Here is a 12,615-nt window from a genome sequence, read left to right on the forward strand (position 1 = left end):
GAACAGAGAACATAAAATTTCTATGCAAATTCTTACTCTAGTATTTACGAGAGGAAGACATTGCGGCTGGAAATAAAAAGAAGAAAAAAACAGTTCGAGATCTGTTTTAGCGCCCGCGTGCCAGTGGAAAATACGAAGATATAGTGGAAAAACCTGAAAATTGCGTAAAACGACGAAAAAGTGTGACGAGATTTATGCAATTAAAAATTAGAGATGCGAGAGGAGAAACGTGAGAGAATTTTTAGATAAAATTTGAATACGAAATTTTTTAATGTGATGAGTAAATAGAAGGAATGAATTAGTAAAGTAAGTAGTTGACGAGAAGAATTTGCGCGCCATCTAAAATATTGATACATGGTAAAACAAATTGTTGAAAGCGAACTATACGTATAAAGTTAGGAAGAATTAAGAAGGGGAAATTAAAATTTAAAAATGAGAGGCATCGCGAAAATTCTTTTAAAATGCATATCTGAAGATTTTCGTACGAATTAGAAATTCAGAAATAAATGAAAATTGGAAGAAAGAAGAATAATAGAATGGAAGATTGTCTTCGTTCATACATATACATACGCATATTTTTTCATATATACGTTTATTTTGTAACAATATACATAAACTCGACAAACGAAAATTTTTTTCTAAAATTCTATGAATAAATAAAACGATTTTGTGATTCAAAGTCAAAAAATATTATTATAAATATTTCAATTCATTGAAATATAGCATTATTATTATAAGTATTATTCAATACTAATTATTATTTTATTATTTATTAGAAGTATTATTTATTAATAGTATCATTTTTATAAAATTTTCAGATAAAATTTATATTTTAATCAATTTATCGAGGAATAAATGAAACGTTGAAAAATTTATTTATGAACTTTTACAAGGAACAAAAAAGCGCAAAGTAAAAACAGTCAAAGATACACAAAATATGAAATGGTAAATACAAACATTTCAGAAACACGCGTTTTGTAATAACAATACGCATTTTCATTTCGTATTGAAATTTTATTACCGAAAAAATTTTATAGAAATATAAGATTATTTATATATTAAAATAATTTATTAAATCATTGCATATACAATTAAATAAATCCATTTTCTAACGATATTCTGTTTCTTACAATATTAAAATCGATTATCAAATTTAAAAAAATTATATAAGTATACTATTATTCATAATATAATTAAATTCAAAAAAAGCGCCAAAATATTTTCATTAATTATTTAATTTAATTTAATACAGTTATTTATTTTAATATTGTATTTTGCGAATTAAAAGTATTAATCATAATTTTTAAATCTTAAAGAAAACAGAACCATGCATCGTTAATTCGTAAGCTTCATTATTAAAGTAGGAAGATTATGGATTCATTATTGGACATTCAGCCACTTCGAACAACCGCGGTTGCACACACAAGTTTCGTTTAATATTTATCCTTCCATTTGTAAAAGCTCGGCACGTATCCACGAACACGAAAATGTGTATATATATATGCGCATGCGCCCACGCGTTTTAGGCTTGCGCTTCAACCTTAAATCTGCCGGTAAGCCAGAGCACATCTGCCACCCACACGGTTTTCTTCTATTTCACCTTATTCCTAGTATTCCTCGTCCAAACAAATACAGCAACTACAAAATCGAAAGCCGAGAGATTGTCTATCTTACCTCCTTTCCTTCATCGAATCTAGCTTTACGATTCCAATGTATAAAGATTGAATTAACTAATTGATGTTTTTAAAAGAATTAACTTCTTTTGTTTTCTTGTTCTACGTCATTATAATAATATTATCATTGATTTTATTTTTGTGATGTTGGCAACTTATTTAGGGAAAAGTTAGTGAAAAAATGGACGATGTGTATTGAACATTCAAAGGTAATATGATAAGTTAATAACAAAATATAAAATTGGATAATATCGAGATATTTTAGATATTAATAGTTTATTGACAAAATATAAAATTGGATATTTTAGATATCGACACAAGATTAATAACGAAATATGGTCGAATATTTTAGATATTGACACAATCAGTTATCAAGGAAATTGAATGATATCGAATACTTTGAATATTGATACGATGGATTAATATAGCAATATAAAATTGAATGATGTCAAATATTTTGGATATTAACAACGCTTTACTAGCGAAATATGAAATTGGATAATATCAAATTATTTTGAATATTCACATAATAGATTAATATTGAAATATAAAATTGGATGATATCGGATATTTTTCAATATTGATTAATAACAATAATTTAATATCAAAATATAAAATTAATCGCGGATAAATCATAAATTTAAGTGCATAGTACATGGATATATGGGAGAATCGAGACTGCTAGGCAAACAACAATCCTACAGTGAATCTGAATCAACTTGGAATTCTAAAGAACGCTATTCTACCGAGCGAAGAAACTTTCTTTTCATGGAATAGGACAAGCTCTACGGGAAAAATTCACCCTCCTACTAGATTCCCAAGAAAAGGGAACCTAGTAGGTATAGAAAACCGAGGTAGTTTCCTGTTCTTCTTTCTGCGTGACAATGAGTTTCAATTTTGAATCAAAGTGAACGAATCAATTGTCGATCACTGATTTTAACCAATTTTCCATTCTTTTTTTTTTTTTTTTTTTTTTTTTTTTTTGATGAAATAATTTTATTCAATAATCTTGAGATCTTTTATTCTTAAAATTTAAATTGTAAGTCAGATTTGAATACAATATAATAATTTGTAATTAAATATTAAATTATAAAATCCAATGGATGTTCCAATATGAAAATTTTGATTATTTTAATCGTAATTTTACTCTTTTTTGTATCCAATATAATGTAACAGGAAGGTAACATAATACGAGGATCACAATAGAAGCATACTGAATTTTAAAGCATATCCGGAGTTATAGAGCGAATGGGATTCCCCTTCCTTCCAAGGATAAGGATAAACAAGCTTTGTAGCTCAACTTTTTTCAAAATCTTTCGATCATTGAATCGAAATCATTCGCACGAACTCAATATCTATATCAAATCCAGTTATTTAAATAAAAAAATATCTTTTTGATATTCTCTCTCTCTCTCTCTCTCTCTCTCTCTCTCTCTCTCTCTCTCTCTCTCTCTCTCTCTCTCTCTCTCTCTCTCTCTCTCTCTCTCTCTACCATTTAAAAAGATAAGTAAAATTTTAAAAAATTACCTGATAAAGTACAAATGAAAAACTATATTTTCTTACAAAGATTCAAAATTATTGTTTTGTAAGCTAAAAAACATTTTAAAAAGAAAGTAAAAATTTCCTAAAAGTCTCACAAATTTTAGCATTTCTGAATTACACATAGAATTTCTAAATTTAAAAAAAAAAAAAAAAAGATATTAAGGAAAAAAGTTTTGGTGTAACAGTTTTAAAACTTTAGAAAGATCGTTTACACGCAAAAGAAGGAGAAATTCTTATCCTGTTAGTCTGCAACAGCTAAGCTTTTGTTGAACTATCTTAAGTGCTCGAATGGATCTGTAGAATTAGCAGATATAAGAAATATTGATGTTAAACTCTAATAGGCCTTATAGATCACTTATTATTAAGAATAATACTTTTATAAATAGACATAAATCAAATTAATATTGATAATTTTTTAAAAACTATCAAATAGTAATTTTTATTTTTATTAAAAAATCAAAGATGTTTTTAAAGAATGAAGAATAGGTTTTATTACGTCTATCATCAAAGTTCTATCATCCAATTCGATTCATCAACATCGAGAATTGAGTTCAGAAAAAGACCAAGCTTAATTCATCATCTTCAGTTGTTTCAGTCTATCCAACCCGTCCACCAACGTTTACTTTTTCGTCGTTTCTCTATTTCTTTGTTGAATCTCCGTCCTCGTTCTGTTTCCATTTTATCTTTTAAGGTTACCATTAATACTGTGATCTTATCTTATACTTTCCAGTTGTCCTTTCTTATTCGTTACTTTTTCTTATATATTTCCATGCTCTCGTTTCTTTTCTTTCTTTCTTGCTTCTTTCTTGCATTTAATTTTATTTCTTCAAGCTTTCTTTTTTGTATGGTAATTTTATTTCAATTTTGGTTACTTTTTTTTTTTTTAACTTTTCAACATGTTGATACAAAATTATTTTATGTTATACTCTTATGTTAATATTAAGACACCTCTACACAATTGTTAAACTATTTTTATAAAAAAAAAATTATATATTAATTATAATAATTAAAGAAACAAAAGGTTATACAATATTAAATTTGAAATCATTAAGTTTACCCGCGTAGTTTTGATTTCGTAAAGTGCACATGCGCAGTATCAACTCCCTTCTCTTCACGTAAAGTATAAATAGCGATGCGAGAGCGTATTCGTATTCTATTCGTAGCCGTCTATCGACGGTTGAACTTCGGCTTGTCAACAGCGAAGCTATTCGTATTTCAAATTTGTTCTGATTCTTTTCATTTAAAAAGCAAACATTTAGATAATCTAACTTCTTGTAAATCAATTGATGCCTATACTTAACATTTGATTGAAAACTTTATGATTAAGATTTCAGTATTATAAGCTGTAGAATATATTTAAATAGATATTGAAAGATGCCGTTGCAAAAGACATTTATTAAAACTTCAAAGAAAGTTAGATTTACAATGAATTTATATAAGAATTTTTAAATACATATTTTTTTTGATACTATTTTATTATATTAAATTTATCTTCTACTTTTAATATATACTTCATAAAAGCTGTTTTATTTTTTTCGTTACTATCTGATGATATCAGTGCTTATAAATATACGTATAATGATTTTATTTAATAATGTTATTTAAATATCAGTTTTATTATTCAGTAAAAAGTCACAACGCCTATTTAATTTCAGAATATATGCAAATTGAACTATGTAATCTACTCGGTTAAACAACACGTAAACTTCATATTTTTCCTCTTACTATTTCATCTTTGAAGTTCTATCTGTTAGAATACCATCTACTACTTTATGCCAAGTTTTGCTTTTCTGTTTTAAACTTCAAGCGTGCAAATTAATAAACAGACACAATAATTCATATTTTTTATATTTTAATATATAAATTACATTTTATTTGTGTCTTAAATCTAATAATTAATATCAACACTTAATTTAATCAAAGTAAATTTTATATTTCTCTATGAAAAATAAAAGAACAATGAAATTTTCATCAAAAATTATCAACATTTAAACTAATTCATTATTTTAAAAAATAATCTTATAATAATTCGCTTGTATCATCTTATAAAAGATTTTAACAATTAATTACTACTCCCACAAGTCCAACCGTTCAGCTATTGCTTGTTCTCACGGTACTAATCGTCATTGATGGTTCTGATAACTCACGTCTTCACTGTCAGTTGTGGCACGTACAACCTGCATTATCTACTGGTAAGACAGCGCATCAGGTCCATGGGGAAGTCATGTTCCAGAGGATTTACGAGCAGAGATCAGAACGAGGATGATGACAGAGACCTTTCAATCTGTCGAATCTATTTATGGTGAGTGATCTTTCTGTAATCATTTTTCATTAGTAGAAAAAATTCTGAGAATTCTCAATAGTTCAAATTAGTTCAAAATCTTAAATTTTACTCATTATATTAAGAAATCTGTTGGAGGAAACAAAATAGGCAATATTACTAGTCAGATTATAAATTAAATTTTTGAAATACGATATTGAAATTTGTAAAATTTTTCGATGATTTTTACCTAACACTATATAGGTGAAGTTAATTAGAAGCATGCAATTAAATTACAAAATAAATTGTGTATAAAGTTGAACAAGGGTAATATAGGTTGGCTCCTCTAATTTGATAACTTCAGATAATTTTTAATGAATGGTAGAAGGAGATAATGTGTTGTAATTAGTTTTTCGTAATTGGATGTGTAGAAGAGATATAAAAATTGATCAAAATGATGGGATGAATAACAAAGAATATTATGGAGTAAATTTCCATTTTATACAATTAGAGATTTTTAAAATAACTTTAAAAAAAGAATGAACATATTGATGAATTGAACTTGATAATTAAGTCAATCTTTATTTTAATAAATAATTATTTTCTTTATATTGTTTTATTAAATTACATAAAATTCTATTTCTAATTGAATAATTCTTTTGTATAGATACAAAATATTTTATTTAAAATAAAAATATGCCAATATCATCATTCATTTCAGTCATTTTGCATCTTTGAAATTAAAATATCTATTATAATTCCATTAAAAGCAAATTGATATATTTTCTCTACTATTTATATATTCTGTCCATCGACAGAAGAATTAATAACATTAAATTATATTTCTTTACGTTTTTAATTCTTTTTTATTCAATTTTTGTTTAAGGACATTTGTTTATACAACAAACAATTTAAAAATCATTTTAAAATGTCAAGTTGGAGGTCTCACTTTATATAAAGGAAAAAATTTTGCAGAAAAGAATTAAAGAACAAAGACATTATAATAAAGAATGACATATAACAAAGAATATTTTAATACTAAATATTAAACTTTCAAATTGTTTGAAATTTGAACATCTTCTATTTTTGAAAATTTTCATTTTTTTTTTTTAATATTTTATTTTAATGAACCATGCAGACAAAATCAAAATTTTATTTAAAATTATGTTATTAGATTAACTTAAATTAAATAAATTAATTTCGATTGATTAATTGTAAAAAATTGCAATTAATTCAATCAATTTATGAAACTCAATAGATAATTAATTAAAAATATCGATCATCAATTGTCATTTAATAACATTAAATGTCAATCATCAATTATTAATTTCTAACCGAAATTAAATTAATATTATATCTATATATGTTCATATACAAATATCTATTAGATTAAGTGAATATTGTTAACCATCGAAGCTGATTGAGATACTAAATTTGCAGATAAATTTAAATATCAATTTCACGCCACAGAAAATTTGAATAATTAATCATATGCTCGATTAATGATTAAATACTTACTTGGATCTTTAATTTTTTTATTCAAAGTCATATTCAAACCGAAAGACTATATGCTGTTACAGCATTAAGTAATTTATCTAATACATTGTTTTGTCATGCAATAACAACATGCAAAATAATTGAAAAATATCTGAAACATTAATTTTTTTTTTCTATTTGTAAATCCGAATATTGATTTGCGTTTCTATTGATACCTTTCATTTCATTTCTCTTTGTATATGGTCCTCCCTAATGTTCACACAGTTAATCATTCAAATTTAGCTTTGCACATGGCAATTCTTCCTTAAAAGAAAAATACAACAAACATTTCAATACTTTTATTAAATTCGATTAACATAACCTATATAGTTTTCAAATTCGTTATTTATTTTTTGTACTATATTTAACCAATGTTCAACATAACCAATTATTCCATCAAAAAGATTTCGATCAAAACGAATCGTTCATTGAAAATTTCAACAAGAATATGTGAAATAAAATTAAAATCGAACGATTAAAGCATAACAAGAATCCAATGAGAACCCCATTAAAGTTTAGATTATCAAGGGTCATTAGCTCGGTAACGAGGTATCGGCTCATTGGGAATGTTTATAGGAATTCTGTCGTTCTTTATCATACACATCGATTATGTACACCGTGTAACATAAATATTGTTCGTAACGGAAATTTATATCAGTCCCGATAAGCATAGCTAATTTCACGTGTATAGAATTTACGTAGAAACTAAATTTTCGGCATCGATTCATCGCTCGTGCATCCAGGTTAATTAAGAGTTACTTGGGATTTCGATAAACGTCGACCGAGACTGATTCAAGCGATAATTACCGTAGTTAGAAAACTTATAAATTACCAGGTAATTTAATTCTCGATATCCATCGAGGAAAATCACTATGCACAAAAATTCGACCAACTCCACTTTCGATTAATTGCAAATGAAAAGAATAATTTGTCTTATATAATTATTTTTTTCGATTTCGTGATTGATATCGACAAAAGAGAAAATACACATTGACTAGTTCCATTTTTTAATGTATGACAAAGAGAATGGTACAAAGCTTTGTTTTACTAAAAGGTACCATTAGTGGCTGCATCGAAAGTAAATGTTTTGTTTTCGTGTGTCAATTAATCATGTATGTCAACAAATCACGAATTGATGAGAGATTAACATGAAAATTGGTTTAAAGATAACAGTTAATTTTGTGTATTGGGATATGTAAAATTAAAGAATAATGATTTGGTAATACTGAATAGAGTGAAAATCTGAACTCTAACTGAGTTTTCTATTATTTGAAATATCAAATGTCGAATGTTATTCCATCTATAAGAACAAATAATATAATTACAAACATTATCTATAATAAAATAAGTAAAAAATTAATTCGTTAAATATTAGATCATTAAATTCTTTGTTTTTAAAATATTATTTATAATATTTAATATAATGAAACTTTGTTCATATGAATTTCATTTATAGAAAATTTTATATAGTACTTGATTATATGAACTTTAGCTGAGTTTACTATTATCTAAACTGATACCGAGCGTGACTCCATCTATATAGACATCTTTGTAGTAAAGGTTAGAAATTTTCATTGTATTTATGATACAAAATAAATAAAAAAATTCATTTGTTAAACATTAAGTAATTATTATGTTTGCAATATTGTTTCTAAATTTATATTTGATATAATGGAACATTTGTGAACGAAATGTTGTTAATGAATATAGTGATTGGTTATTCAAACTCTAGGTAAGTTATTATCTAAAATACTGCCTAGCGTCATTTATATAAACTTCTTTATGATATAATATAGGTTAGAAATGAATATCGCGTGATATAAACTAAAAAACTAATTCATTAAATATTACAGAGTTATTATATATTTTAGAGAAATTAAATCTGGTTGAGAAGAATAGATTATAAATGATAAATATAATTTTAATATATGTATATATCTTTCTTTTTTTTTTTAAAAAATTCTATATTCGAAAAATGAAATTAAAAACTGATTAAAATGATACAATTTCAAAATTTCTTAATATTATTTTATAAAAGAAACGAAATTAATTTCTATTACCATTTCTAAATTACGAATTTAGATATTTGTAGAATTCTGTGTGTTCAATCATGCATGATAACAAACGTTGCAAAATTCATTACTTCCTGAGGTTGTACGTGGTTTTCGTTAATGATTATTTAATCATTAGTTGGTATGTAATAATCACATTTCTTTCTACTAAATGTTTATTCGATAAATTGTTATAAGCGAATTTCGTATGAATATGTATTGCAAATATAGAAACATTTTTTGCAATATCGAAAATACAAATTTTTCTGTGTATCTATTGAATCTATTTATTGAATATATCTATTGAAATTAATATTCAATTTATTATATTTGTATTAATTGCATTTGTGTTGTTATTATGAAAATAATAATTTCAAGAAGATTATAAACTGCAATCGGACAACTACAAACTTGTATTAATCTGAAATATCCAGTTTTCGAGTGGATTTAAGGAATCGTAATAATATAATCCTGTTCGTTTGATAAAATAGACATACTGAATCGATTAGATATTTAATTGATAATTATCAATTAAAAAATTAAATTATTAAAAAAATTCATTTTTAATTTATTATGTTAAATATTTAACTTTTCTAAGTTTTAATCTTTTGAAATACTAATTTGTAACTTTCACACAAAAAGTACATAAAATTTATATACATATACAAAATATTAAATATGTATGCAAAAATTATTAAATATAAAGACAAACAGTAAAATCCAGTTAATTACTATAAATTTTTTTTTCTAGTTTCTTACAAATGAATAAAATCGACAAAGAAACACCTAATTAACTAACATTTTTAATAAAATAAATTTAATCAATATTTTTTTCAATACATCTATCTTTTCGGATAATTATTACTTTCCATATCATATGACAATTAATTTTATTAACGTGTATTTTTTATTATTTTTTATCATTAATTCAATTGAAAAGATTGAACTTATAGATTGAAACAATATTTCTTGATTATAAGAGAATAATAATTACCAATAAATTTTGAACCATTCGTGACTAATATGCATATGCATACACAGACGTGTATATGTATATTGTACTAGATATAGAATACTTTGAGCAGGCAACCCACTTGCCCCTCTTTCCGCAGGGCAAAACGGCAATCCCCGTAAGCGAGGAAGTTCATTTCGGGTTTTACGTCCGTCACAAGTGTGTTCCTCCACTCGTGGCCATGGATTTAGCGCAGTAACGAGGCCTGATAAAGCCACTCAACTCCTCGCTTCGTACCACCGCGGAAGTCACGATGACCGTCAGATCGTTTCTATATTCCGTTTTTCGACCGACTGTTGCTTTTTTTGTCTGTTTTTCACCGAACATGCTTTTGTCTGCTATTCGCAACTTAGAAACTGTTCCTTTCAATGTGATTACAATATATATATAATGCTGTACTAACATAAAATGTACATTAATAAATTATTTATATCCACAGATATCTCATCTTTGATGAATGAAAAATTTAATTCGTTCTCTATTAAATGAAACTTAAAATTAATACATATCAAAGAAATATTGGAAATGTCAACGAAAAGTGTGATGGAAACAATATATATAATGTATCCTAATTTTGTATAAAGATTATTTAATTATTTATTAAATCATATTATATAAAAATTGTGTTATAAGAATTTCTATTTTATCGAAAAAATGTTTTCAGAATAATATCATAAGAAAATTGATTATATTCTGCATAATATTTTAAAAAGGGATATTTTATAAACGAAAATATCATTTATATTTGCCAGTCGATCAATTGTCGATGATTGTCAGATGTCCTATAAACGTTTTAATGTATATGTGATGCAGTGATTAATTATAAATTCAAATGTATCAAAATGTTCTTGTATGATAATGTTAAACAAAAATATATCGATAAAATTATATACATAAATATATAATATCTTCGATTTAAAACATTAGACTTTTCTTATCGATCAAAGTTTCAAATATATATATTTACAATGGTATTATAGAAACAAATATAGGTTAGGAAGCCATTATTTCATTTTGGTCGTATCTCAATGACAAAGTTACAGCTATAAATAAAAATAAATTTAGCTCAACTGCTACTACAGGAGAATAGGAAAAGAAAATCAATTTGCAATCTTTACTATTTTAATCTTGAAATTTGAACGAAAAAGAAATTTAAATAAGAAAAAGATATAAATAGCTGAAAAATAAATATTAAAATAAATGGTAAATATTTAAAATAATTTATAAACATTTATTAATAATATATAATCGAAAATATAATTATGTAACAATTGTTTATTACATAATTCAGAATTAATTCTTCATATTATTAATTTCAGAAATCCTTTGATAAGAAATTATTAATAAATTCCATAATGTATACAATATAATTACAATATAATTAATAAATTTGTCATAAAAATTCAATGAAAGTGCAATTCTCTGCGAATCAAATTTCATAATTTAATTATTATTCAGTTACAATAATGCTTCATTTATCTTAAAACAAAACATTCATAATTAAATTGGAAATTTGCGAGTATTTTAAGATTCAGGATTTCGTATTGAATATTTTGCTGATGAGTAAGTAGTAATTTAATTTTGAGTAGATATTTAGAATAATAAATGAAATGTTAATAGATGCCGCAATATTAAGAGAACGTTTAATGAATTTTATAAAAAAATTAGAAAAATCATTACATTTTTAGAAAATTACAAAAGACGACAAACCATTCTTGGATCATGGTAAATGGTAAAACTGTTACATATTTCTGACACGCTCATAGACACGAATAGGATGTCAACAGGTGAGACCTTCGTGCATTTTCCAACACATACGGGATTTCCTTCTTAACTTCCTACATATTCTTGTTCATTATACAGTTTAAACTTTATTTGAACAAGAATCGAAATTTATTAGAACTATGAATTTTAAGATACTTTCTTTCATTGTACACCAGAAATTAACAATTTGAAATTTTTTATAAGAAACAATATCAAGTTTCATTTTGGAGAAAATTAAAATTAAGTCCGCATGCAATGAATACATTGAAAAACTATTAATTAATAACTAGGAAATAGGAAATAGGAAAATAATATTCTGAATAATTTCATTAAATTAAATGTGAAACATTTATTTGATAGAATATCATATGATATATATGATATTTTTTTGGACATTAACATTAACTATAAGTATTCTAAAAAATCTTACGATTTTCTATAATTTTTAGGACAAGTTATTAGTTTTCTTCATTACTACATATTATAATATTAATGATGTTATTAGTATTCTGCAATTTTTTTTGTAATCGGAAATATTCTATGACTTTGAAAAACTTCAAAACTATTGCAACAGAGAGGTAATATATTCCGAGGAATTAGATCAATCCAACTTAAGCTCCGCAGCTTGCAATTAAAGGAATTCCTCTCAAAGAGGTGAAACACATACCAATATAAACTTTTTATCTTATTTGAATCAGTTAAACCAGTGAAATTTAAAGTCTTCGTCATTCACTAAGTATTTAGATATAATTTCTATTTATTTAAAATAATATATCA

General features: G+C 25.0%; 2 long non-coding RNA genes across 2 annotated transcripts in view; both read left to right on the plus strand.

The window, feature by feature from the left end:
- The window catches only part of LOC105735180 (uncharacterized), a 45,869-nt gene that overhangs the window by 30,942 nt on the left and 2,312 nt on the right, over positions 1-12,615 (plus strand). The window lies entirely within an intron of this gene.
- Positions 8,506-10,695, plus strand: LOC147656181 (uncharacterized). Its single transcript, XR_015294986.1, has 2 exons — positions 8,506-8,743; positions 10,175-10,695. It is a non-coding gene; the product is annotated as an uncharacterized LOC147656181 (long non-coding RNA).

Source organism: Apis florea, unplaced genomic scaffold (assembly GCF_048593485.1).
Source record: "Apis florea isolate Af1SG1 unplaced genomic scaffold, ASM4859348v1 contig_3802_pilon, whole genome shotgun sequence".
NCBI lineage: Eukaryota > Metazoa > Arthropoda > Insecta > Hymenoptera > Apidae > Apis > Apis florea.